Here is an 11,392-nt window from a genome sequence, read left to right as displayed (position 1 = left end):
ATATCGACACCAATGATGAGGCTCTTGAATGCTCTTTTCGAGCTCTTGAATTTGTAAATGCAACCTTTATTGCGGAAGGAAGCAAAATTCCATATCCCAAATTGTCTGATTGCACCAAGATGACGGTACAACAAACTTTAGGCATCGGAGCTAAAGCTGGGAGAGGTCTAGGAAAGAATCTTCAAGGGATTTCAGTTCCTATCAGTATAAAGATGAAAAAAGACCGTTATGGGCTGGGATTTAAGCCCAATCTTCAGCAAAAGAACAAAGAGATGAAAAGAAGATGTGAAGACAGAAAGGCAAAATTGAAAGGGGGAGAAATCCTTTGGAAACACATGTCTTTCCCACAGTTGAATACCATATTCAGATCAGGGGGAACAATTAATGTGGAACAACAACTTGTTGAAGCCTTTAAAGAAGAAAAGTTGACGAAAGATCAAGACATAGTTGAAGAAGCTATGAATGGATTATTTATCAACATGATCATGAATGACAACAAGACTGGCAAGTACTTGGATAGGATTCGACCATGTCTTCCTGGAGAAACACTCACCAATTGGACCACTGAAGATCTTCCTATAGTTTTTAATATTAATGCAGAGTAATATTCAGAACTAATCTTTATGTTTAGCTCAAAAATATGAAAACTTGTTGTTATCTTGTAAAAGAAATTATGTTAAATATAAGAAATTTTCTTTAAAATTTTCAGATGGCAATCATTCTTTACATTTTCTTACATTTTTACATTTATTTATTTTCATAAATTTACTATATTCTTTCGTAAATATGTCCGATTTAAATTTGCAGGTGTCACAGTGTTAATAGCATGTTTATTCCTAGATTTAATCCAGTGATAAATTTAGAGCAGCCTATATGTCTGGAAGAAATCAATGGGTGTGAAGATGAACTGGAATGTGATGTTCCTACTGAACTATTAAGATTGGTAGAAAAAGAGGACAAACAAATTCTACCACACAAGGAAGAGGTTGAGACTGTGAATATGGGAACAGATGAAAAAATAAAAGAGGTGAAAATTGGTACCACTCTGACAGTCCAGATAAAACAAGAATTGATAAATCTCCTTCAAGAGTTCAAAGATATCTTTGCATGGTCTTATCAAGATATGCCTGGTTTGAGCACAGATATAGTGATACACAAGCTTCCAATCAATCCAGAATATAAACCAATCCAACAAAAGCTCAGAAGAATGAGGCCAGAAATGTTGTTGCAAATCAAAGAAGAAGTGATGAAACAAATCAATGCAGGTTTCCTACAGGCATCTAAATACCCAGAATGGGTAGCCAACATTGTTCCCGTACCTAAGAAAAATGGAAAAGTTCGAATGTGCGTGGATTACAGAGATCTCAACAAAGCTAGTCCGAAAGATAGTTTTCCATTACCCCACATAGACACATTGGTGGACAATACTGCAGGGCATGCATGGTTTTCATTTATGGATGGCTTTTCAGGATATAATCAGATAAAAATGAATCCTGAAGACATGTAGAAAACAACATTTATAACCATGTGGGGCACATTCTGTTATAAAGTAATGCCATTTGGATTGAAAAATGCAGGGGCAACATATCAAAGAGCCATGGTAACTTTGTTTCATGACATGATGCACAAAGAGATTGAAGTATATGTAGATGACATGATTGCCAAATCCAGAACGGAAGAAGAACATATCCAAAATCTGAGGAAGCTTTTCCAGAGATTGAGGAAGTATCAATTAAAGCTTAACCCTGTTAAATGCACTTTTGGGGTAACTTCTGGGAAACTTTTGGGATTTGTAGTCAGCAAAAAAGGAATTGAGATTGATCCAGATAAAGTAAAAGCAATTCAAGATCTTCCATCACCCAACACAAAAAAAGAAGTTCGAGGCTTTTTGGGAAGATTAAATTATATATCTCGGTTCATTTCTCAATTAACTGACAAATGTGATCCAGTGTTCAAATTACTTCGAAAGAACAATCCTGAAGTTTGGAATGAAGAATGTCAAGAAACTTTGGATATTATTAAGAAATATTTATCCAATGCCCCAATTTTAGTATCACCAATGCCTGATAGACCATTAATTCTCTACTTGACGGTTTTCGAAAATTCGATGGGATGTGTACTAGGACAGCATGATGAATCAGGAAGGAAAGAAAAAGCTATTTCTTATCTGAGCAAGAAATTTACTGATTGTGAAGTTCGATATCCACCAATACAAAAATTATGTTGTGCTTTGGTGTGGACTACTCGAAGACTCAGACAATATATGTTATACCATACTACTTGGTTGATATCAAAACTTGATCCTTTGAAATTCTTAATGGAATCACCAGCTTTGACAGGCAGAATGGCTAGATGGCAGATGTTATTATCTGAGTTTGATATTGTATATGTCAACCAAAAAGCGATAAAAGGAAGTGTCATAGCTGATTTCCTGGCCAGTCGTGTATCAAATGATTATCAGCCTTTGAACTTCAATTTTCCTGATGAAGATTTGTTATGCATATCCATGAATGAAGAAGTCAAAACAAATGATGAATTTGCATGTTGGAAGCTTTACTTTGACGGAGCATCTAATGCTTTGGGACGAGGAATTGGGGCAGTGTTAATTTCTCCAGAAAATGTTTATTATCCCTTTACAAGCAGACTAGAGTTCTTTTGCACCAATAATATGGCGGAATATGAAGCTTGTGTCATGGGATTGAAAGCAGCTATAGAAAGAAAAATCAAATTTCTCAAGATATATGGAGATTCATCGTTAGTGGTGTACCAATTGCGAGGAGAATGGGAAACAAAAGATCCCAAATTATTGGAATACCGAAATTTTACACTCGAATTAGTGAAAGAATTTGAGAGAGTTACCTTCAATTATCTCCCTCGAGAAGAAAATCAAATGGCAGATGCTTTGGCTACATTAGCTGCTATGTTTCAGGCAAATAAGAAAGTTGATATGTTGCCAATCAAAATGCAAGTGTATGAAATTCCTGCACATTGTTATAGTGTGGAAGAAGAGGTAGATGGTAAACCATGGTATCATGATATCCTGCAATATATCAAAAATCAAAGTTATCCACCAAATGCATCAGAAATTGATAAAGAACCTTGAGAAGAATGGCTGCTGGATATTTTCTTGATGGAGAGATTATGTATAGAAGAAGCAGTGATCAAATGCTGTTGAGATGTTTAAATACCAGTGAAGCTCGAAATGTCATTGAAGAAGTACACAGTGGAATATGTGGAACACATGCAAATGGTCTTTCCATGGCCAGAAAATAATGAGATATGGATACTATTGGGCTACTATGTACACAGATTGCATTGATTATGCAAGGAATGTCATAAATGCCAGATATATGCAGACAAGATTCATGTACCCCATCTCCTTTACATGTAATGACAGCACCCTGGCCATTTTCTATGTGGGGAATAGATGTCATTGGAGCAATCACACCAAAGGCATCGAATGGACATTGTTTCATCCTTGTGGCAATTGATTATTTTACCAAATGGGTTGAAGCTGCTTCACACACTATATTAAGAGGTCCACAGTCTGCAAATTCATAAAGAAAGAGATAGTTTGTCGGTATGGCCTACCAGAAAGGATCATTACAGATAATGCTCTGAACCTGAACAACAAAATGATGACCGAACTTTGTGCACAGTTTAAGATCAAACATGCAAATTCAGTGGCATATCGTCCAAAGATGAATGGGGCAGTTGAAGCAGCAAATAAGAACATCAAGAGAATCATTACAAAGACTACTGAAACTTACAAAGATTGGCACGAGAAGTTACCTTTTGCTCTATATGCATACCGAACTACTGTTCGAACATCTACTGGGGCAACGCCTTTTCTTTAGTCTACGGGATGGAAGCAGTCTTACCAATTGAAGTTGAGATTCCATCGCTCCGAATATTGAGAGAAATAAAATTGGATGAATCTGAATGGATCCAAGCTAGATTTGATCAATTGAACCTTATTGAAGAGAAAAGATTGAAAGCTATTTGCCATGGACAGATGTATCAAAAACGGATGATGAAGTCTCATGATAAGAAAGTACATCCAAGAGAATTCCAAGAAGGTGATCTAGTACTAAAAAAGATCTTGCCTATACATAAAGATTTCCGTGGGAAATGGATGCCTAATTGGGAAGGGCCATACGTTGTGAAAAAGGCCTTTTCCGGAGGAGCGTTGATCTTGGCAGAAATGGATGGAAAAATTCTGAAAAATCCAATAAACTCGGATTCTGTCAAGAAATATTATGCTTGAAGAAAAAAAAATAGAAAATAAAAAAAAAGAGAAGAAAAAGAAAGAGGGTCAAGGTGAAAACCCGCAAAGGGCATCTTGTAATCAAAGGAAGGATTTGAGTTGAAAACCTGAAAAGGCGGCTCAAATGCAGGTTGATATTAGGCATCTGGCAATTGAACCCTCTTAAGATTTTGACAGTTTGGGAGAAACTTCACATCTACAAGCATTTTGACAACGTTTGAGATCTTCCAGACAAAAGCTTACATCATTACTCTAAATTGTATCAACTTGATTAATTTAGAAATACTTATGCTTATAATTTGTTGAGACATTTGAATTTTTATTCTTATGCTTGTCATAACTTTGAATACAATTATATCTATTTCAAGTTCAATTTATTTGGATTCAATTTATTTTTGGAAATTCAATTTATTCTTTTCTATTGAATTAACATAATTTTGAAATAATTTAAAGATTTCTGAATATCACTTTATGTTAATACTTTTAAATACATGGAATACAAAGTAGGCAAATCATCACTAGCTTAAAGCCATGAACATCAAGATTGTTACAAGTGGTGCTACCGACAACAAGGTCGAATCCGCCAAATCTACTCATCAATTGCTCCAACCGATCACCATTCAGTTCTTGCACATCTGTTTTCAAAGATATACTAAAACAGTAGAAGATGATCTTTGCAGTACTGATTCCAGCAAAAAGAAACAAGACATTGATATCACTAGGAAACATGTTTCTATACAGATCCTTGTATATGGTTTTTAAGGAAACCTAGAAGCATTTCCACCTCATCAGGTTCAAGTGGAGTAACTTTATTCCTTCCAACCCATACTAGATTCCATTTTCAGCACTCATCAAGAACATACTTCTGGACACTCGAAGGTGGCTCATTGTCATAAGCTTCAAAAGCCTTACAGATCTTTTCTGTCAATTTGGCACTTCCTGTACATGTTTATAAACAGTTCAACTTTGTTCTTGGATCCCATGAAAGCCATCATTTCTTTGTCAATGGAAAAGCATCAACACATGGAGGAAGCAGAATAAGAGAAAATATATTCTTAATTGGCAGAATTATGAATATAGCCCTTTTCAGTGTAATAGCATGGAAATACTTCGAATCTACAAATTCTGGCTCTACATCAAATAAGTGTTGTGATATCTTAGTCCAATCATTGAATTTAGAAGATGAATTTGCCAATAGCATCTTCTGGAAGAGTTCTTTGAGTTATCTGATCTGATTTGGCAGAACCAATCATTGAATTTGGAAGATGAATTTGCTCAATAGCATCTTCTGGAAGTATTCTTTGAGTTATCTGATCTGATTCAGTAGGAACCTCAAAACCGATCGTTGGAATTGAAAGATGAACTGCATGATCATTTTCATTAAGAAGTTTATTTTCAAGCTTCTTCTGCTTCTTCCTTTTCAAAAATCATAGCCCAAGTTTTTGCCTTTGCTTATAATTGGGATCATTGCATAATGACTTCCTATCTTTTACTAGAAGAAGTACATCAACAGCCTTAGTCATTTAAGCAGCACATATAAAATTTGCCAATTCTGCAATTGATGAATTTGGACCACACATCTCTACATGGCTATTGAAGTTTCAGCCTTTGAGAATCCCATTTTTGTCAAGTATAACAGTTTATTCTCCTCATCAGAATCAGAATTCAAGATTTCTCGGTATTAAAAGAACTATCGATATCTGTGAAATCATCTTGAAAGGTCACTTCATAATCAGATGAGTTGTTATCAGAATAAACATGTTGCCTGAATGCAAGCTTTTCAAAAGTTTATACTATTGAGTTTTATTCTCAAGAGGTTTTGTGACATTATATCTACATCTACATTTGTCAAAGATGATAGATTCTTTGATTTGAAGAAGACAGATATATTGGGTTTTTATAATTGAAGAAATACTCAATTCACCAGTCTGAAATCAAACAACTTAATATTCATGCATCATATTTAGGCATTTGCAAAAATAGATGCATTTTCATTCATTATTCTTGTTGAATTGTTAACAGAAATTTCAAAGATTTTAGCAAAGATTTCAAATCCACTTGAGGATCATTCATTGCCATAAGTTCATAATGAGAAGAACTCATCTGAAGAAGGAAGAAGAAGTTCATAATGAGAAGAACTTGTTCAACTTTTGTTTAAATTCATCATTTGATGGATCAACATTGCCAGAGAAGGTCATAATGAGAAGAACTCATCTGAAGAAGGAAGAAGAAGTTCATAATGAGAAGAACTTGTTCAACTTTTTGTTTAAATTCATCATTTGATGGATCACATTGCCAGAGAAAGTTCATGAATGAGAAGAACTCATCTGAAGAAGGAAGAAGAAGTTCATAAGAGAACTTGTTCAACTTTTTGTTTAAACATCATTTGATGGATCAACATTGCCAGAGAAGGTTCATAATGAGAAGAACTCATCTGAAGAAGGAAGAAGAAGTTCATAATGAGAAGAACTTGTTCAACTTTTTGTTTAAATTCATCATTTGATGGATCAACATTTCCAGAGAAAGTTCATGAATGAGAAGAACTCATGAAGAAGGAAGAAGAAGTTCATAATGAGAAGAATTTGTTCAACCTTTTGTTTGAATTCATCAATTGATGGATTATTTTGCCAGAGAAGGTTCATAATGAGAAGAACTCATCTGAAGAAGGAAGAAGAAGTTCATAATGAGAAGAGCTTGTTCAACCTTTGTTTGATACTATCACAGAAGGAGATAGATTAGCATTAGCCTTTCTAGAGAAAGTTCATAATGAGAAGAACTCATCAGAGCTTATTCAACCTTTTGAATGACTCTATCACAGAAAGGAGGTCTCATCATCCCCAGCAGAAAGTTCATAATAAGAGAACTCATCTAGAGAAAGAGAATAATTTATTCAAATATCCATTATGATCAAAGTAAAGCCAAATGGATAAAAAAATTTATTATCTTTTCATCTTTGCTCTATTCTTGTTAACACAAGAATGAGCAAAGAGGGGCAGCTGAAGATACTAATTTTTATCCATATTATTATTATTATTATTTAGTATATTATTATTATTATTATTATTATATTATATTATTATTATATTATTAAATATATATTAAATAAATAATAAATTACAGACCAATTACAACTGGACCGGCCCAGTTACAAACCAACCAGAACCGGTCCAAATCCAACCAGAAACCCTAAATACTTGGGTTTCCAGTTAGGGTTTCCTAACCCTAATTTACCCAGCCGCCTCAGCTCACAGCCGTTGGATCTGGCAAGATCCAACGGTCCAGATGGTGCCAGAGGGAAACCCTAGGGTCTGACACCCTAGGGACACGCGCCGCCGTTGCTATCTCGCCGCCCGCCGCTGCCACGTCCCAACCGAAGACTCCAGAAGATCATATACCAGCCGTCCACGCCATGGCTACTCGGTGAGTCACCACTGGTAGTCCGGTGACTCACCGAGAGCCCTTCTTCGGACCGGTCCGACAGCTACAACGGTGGTGGCTATAAAAGCCACCACCCATCTGCGAAAAAAATGAAAAAAAAAAGCAGAGACAGAAACTAGAGACAGAGACAGAAAAAAAACAGAGAAAGGAAAAAAAAAACAAACTATACCAACGATCTCAGTCAACATCAACGCAGCAAGAAAAAAAAAAAGAAAAGAGAGGAAAGAAGCTTACCCTGTCAACGGAGAACCACAACCGTCGCCGGATCTCATCAAAACCTTCGAAAAGCCGAAGGTATTATTTTAGATTTGCTCTGATTGGGAGCCGTTTAACGGAAAAAAACATCGGAACCATCATTAGGACGGTCCGATCTACATTAGGATAAAAAAAAAATTTTCCGGCCACCGAAGACGGTGGCCGGCGGCGGTGGTTGACGGCGGATGAACGCCGGCTAACGGCTGCGGCCGGCTGGGCTTCTCTGTGTTAGAGAGAAGCGAGAGAAATTTCTCTCTCAGAGAAGAGAGAGAGAAGGAAGAAAAGAAATGAAATGGCTGGCCCTTCGGGCCAGCCGGTTTGGACTCTTATAGTCCTTCCCGAACGACGTCGTTTCGGGAAGGACTATGCGCGTAATTTTGAAATAGTTAAACCCCGTCCGCAGTCCCTCGTATTTGTAAATTTTACATTTGGTCACTAAACTGAATTATAATAATTTTAATTCAGTCTTTGAATTTTAATTTATCATTTAGTCCTTTTTATTAAAATAATATATTTAGGATAAATGACAGATTTAATTCCTTAATTTTAATAAATAAATTTTTTATCCCTAGTTCATATTTTTAATTAATTTATTATAAAATTTGAATTTTAGATAATTTCATTTTGGTCACTAAATTATTAAATTAGAAATAAATATTTAATCCTATAATTCAATTAATTAGTAATTAGATTTAGTTTTATTTTATTATAATTTAGTTTTATATGTTTTCATTTACTGCCTAAAATATATTGTTTTAGTGATATTTTATTTATTATATTGTTAAAAAAAAAATTTATATTCATAAATATACATATAATAAATAGTAATTTTTTTAAATATTATTTTAATATCGAAGAAATGACAGTCTTAAAACAACTGGATGTCCTATTCTGATATTTTAAAATTAAAAAGTAAACAATATTATTTAAATTAATATTTATCAATATCAAAGAAAAGAGCTGTCTTAAGGCACCTAGAAGTTCTTTTCAGATATTTTTAAATATATTTTTGAAATAATAAGATTAAAAATTAAATATATTTTTGAATTTTTTAAATTTAATAATAGAGACAATTTATAATTAAAAAGTACCAATTTTTGGGCATTGTAGGGGTGCTAATCCTTCCCTAACGTAACCGACCACTAATCCTTTTATATTAAAAAGAACGAATTTTTGGTTATAAACGCAGATCAGTTTAATTTTTTTAATTGATGTTTTCTTAAAACTTTTAAAATTTTTTTTAGGTATTCGACCTACCTGACCCAAAAGGCCGATGGCGACTCTCAAATTATTTTCAAAACCATTTATTCACATCACTTTTCCCGCCAAATTTAATATTTCGTGCCCGGACAAAAACCGGTTACGACAGTTGACTCAAAGTCCATCAACAACCCACAAACAGACTCGCTGAGTCGAACCAGAGAGTTGAGAGCTTGTTCTCGGACGGATGAAGTCGATTCAAAAGAGAAGATCGTTTCGATCTCTTGCCAATCTTCTGAGTCGAGAACTTGGAAGTTGGAATACTTTCTCAGGCGTGGAGTTTTTGGTCTTTACGAAGAGCTCGGTAAATCCAAACAGGAGTGTGGTTGCTTCTTTTGAGACATCCGTAAAACAAGATTCTTTAATGGAATCGGACGTAGCAGAGACCTGATTGCAGAGGATTCTTTCTCCCTTCGCCGCTTCTAACCAGTTTTTTATTTTCAAATCCAGTGCATCCCAATCCATTTTATTAACCTGAGATGAGCTCATCTTCTCGATTCCAAGCTTATAGATACCTTCATTGATCATCGATTTTCGAATAGTTTTATAAATGTGAATGCATTCTTTGGCGTAGCCTGAAGCGATCATGCAATCGACTATCAATTTCAGATCCGACATAGCCATGGAAGAAACTTCTTCTATTTCATTGATTGAATCTCCTGCCTTGCGGATCTCATCGTCCGATAAACTGTCATCATCGAAATCCGACATGATGGATCTTGCCGATGTCAACGACGATCGGGTCGAAACCGATTCCGGATCCAAATGAGACCGATTCATCGACAAAACCTGGTAGAACTCTTTCTGAAGCCTCTTAATTACTATTTACATCAAATTTTTAGCTCGAATTAGCTTATCTGAGCTGGATTCTTGATCGGAAACAAGTAAATGCATAGTTTTCTGTAGGTCGTTGACAGATCTTATGAATTGCAGGGCTTCTCTTTTGCTTTCGTAGAAAAGAGAGGTCAATTTAGCGTAAGCCGAGGTTTCAGCGTCCCATTTCATGATGATTGAAGCGGCGGTGTCGTTTGTTCGGTCGATCATGGAATCGGTGAATCTCCGGCGAGGAGTACTGGAGGAAGACTGTGAGATTGATTGGCTAGAGATGGAAAAGGACGGCTTCCTGGGGCTAAAGCAAAGGCTTCTCATTCCTTTTGTCGGCATTTTCTGAGATGATGATAAAAGAGGTTAAGTGCTTTGAATCCTTTTCTGTTTGGCGGCAGATGATAAATGAAAGAAAATAGGATTTTGGTTTGGTTGTGTCTTGTTTGCGGAGAATATGAGTTTCACAAAATCGTGGGGAAAGGGATATATATAGACGTTCTCCATGAACGACGCCGCTGCGTGGGGAGGTAGAAGTGAGAAATGAGGTTCTCCACTGTGGCAATCAATCCATCCAGGTAAGCAGCTAACGTTTCACTTGTGTTTTTTGTGACACCTCTTAACGGCTGTTAACGGCTAGTGACCAATTTGTCACAAATGATAACGTTAGTGATTGATTTGTAACTTTTGAAATATTAGTAGTGAAAACAAAAATTTACCCAAATATCATTGACCATTTGCGTAGTTTACCCTTAATTTTTTATAAAATTGAGAACTATGTCTGTATACACCATTAATCTAAAATATTATTAATTTAATTATTTGAAAAGGGAAAATTATACAATTTATTAAGGTTCGATGAGAATTTAACTTATCCTTTATAGTTTACACACTGAAAATATTCACTTGCTCATGTGATATAATAAAATATACACATTAACCTCTTTATTTAAATATAAATATAATTACATAAATTTTTGACCGCACCGGAGTTAAAAAAAACTATAAAGATAAATTTTAACTAAAATTTATTGAGTAAAATTTAGTGTTTGAAACTTATATTTATTTCAAGGTAAACTCACATTTAGTACCTAAACAATCACTTTTATTTTGTCTTGATCATCTTACTAATTTTCTAAATCATACTCAACGTTATACTTTGGTTTAATTTTGATAACTCACCATTAGAAAATTAACGTTGATGTTGATGTGTCATTATAAGATAATGTTATGACATCATTGAAAAAATAGAAAAATTAACACAGCAGCAGTTTTGATAATCCTTTAACATGGATGACCAAAATGAAACAAAAACATAACACTAGGTATGTTTTTTATAAAAAATAGTTG

The 11,392-nt window shown here is 34.9% G+C and overlaps 1 pseudogene; it reads right to left on the bottom strand.

Moving 5' to 3' along the window:
- Window positions 1–5,694: 5,694 nt before the first annotated feature.
- On the bottom strand, window positions 5,695–10,384 carry LOC120193214 (annotated as a pseudogene).
- Between the last annotated feature and the right edge of the window lie 1,008 nt (window positions 10,385–11,392).

This window comes from Hibiscus syriacus, unplaced genomic scaffold (genome assembly GCF_006381635.1).
Source record: "Hibiscus syriacus cultivar Baekdansim isolate YM2019G1 unplaced genomic scaffold, ASM638163v2 tig00116989_pilon, whole genome shotgun sequence".
Classification (NCBI taxonomy): Eukaryota; Viridiplantae; Streptophyta; class Magnoliopsida; order Malvales; family Malvaceae; genus Hibiscus; species Hibiscus syriacus.
The sequence above is the reverse complement of the archived record's forward strand: the minus strand, read 5'-3'. Positions and strand labels throughout refer to the sequence as shown.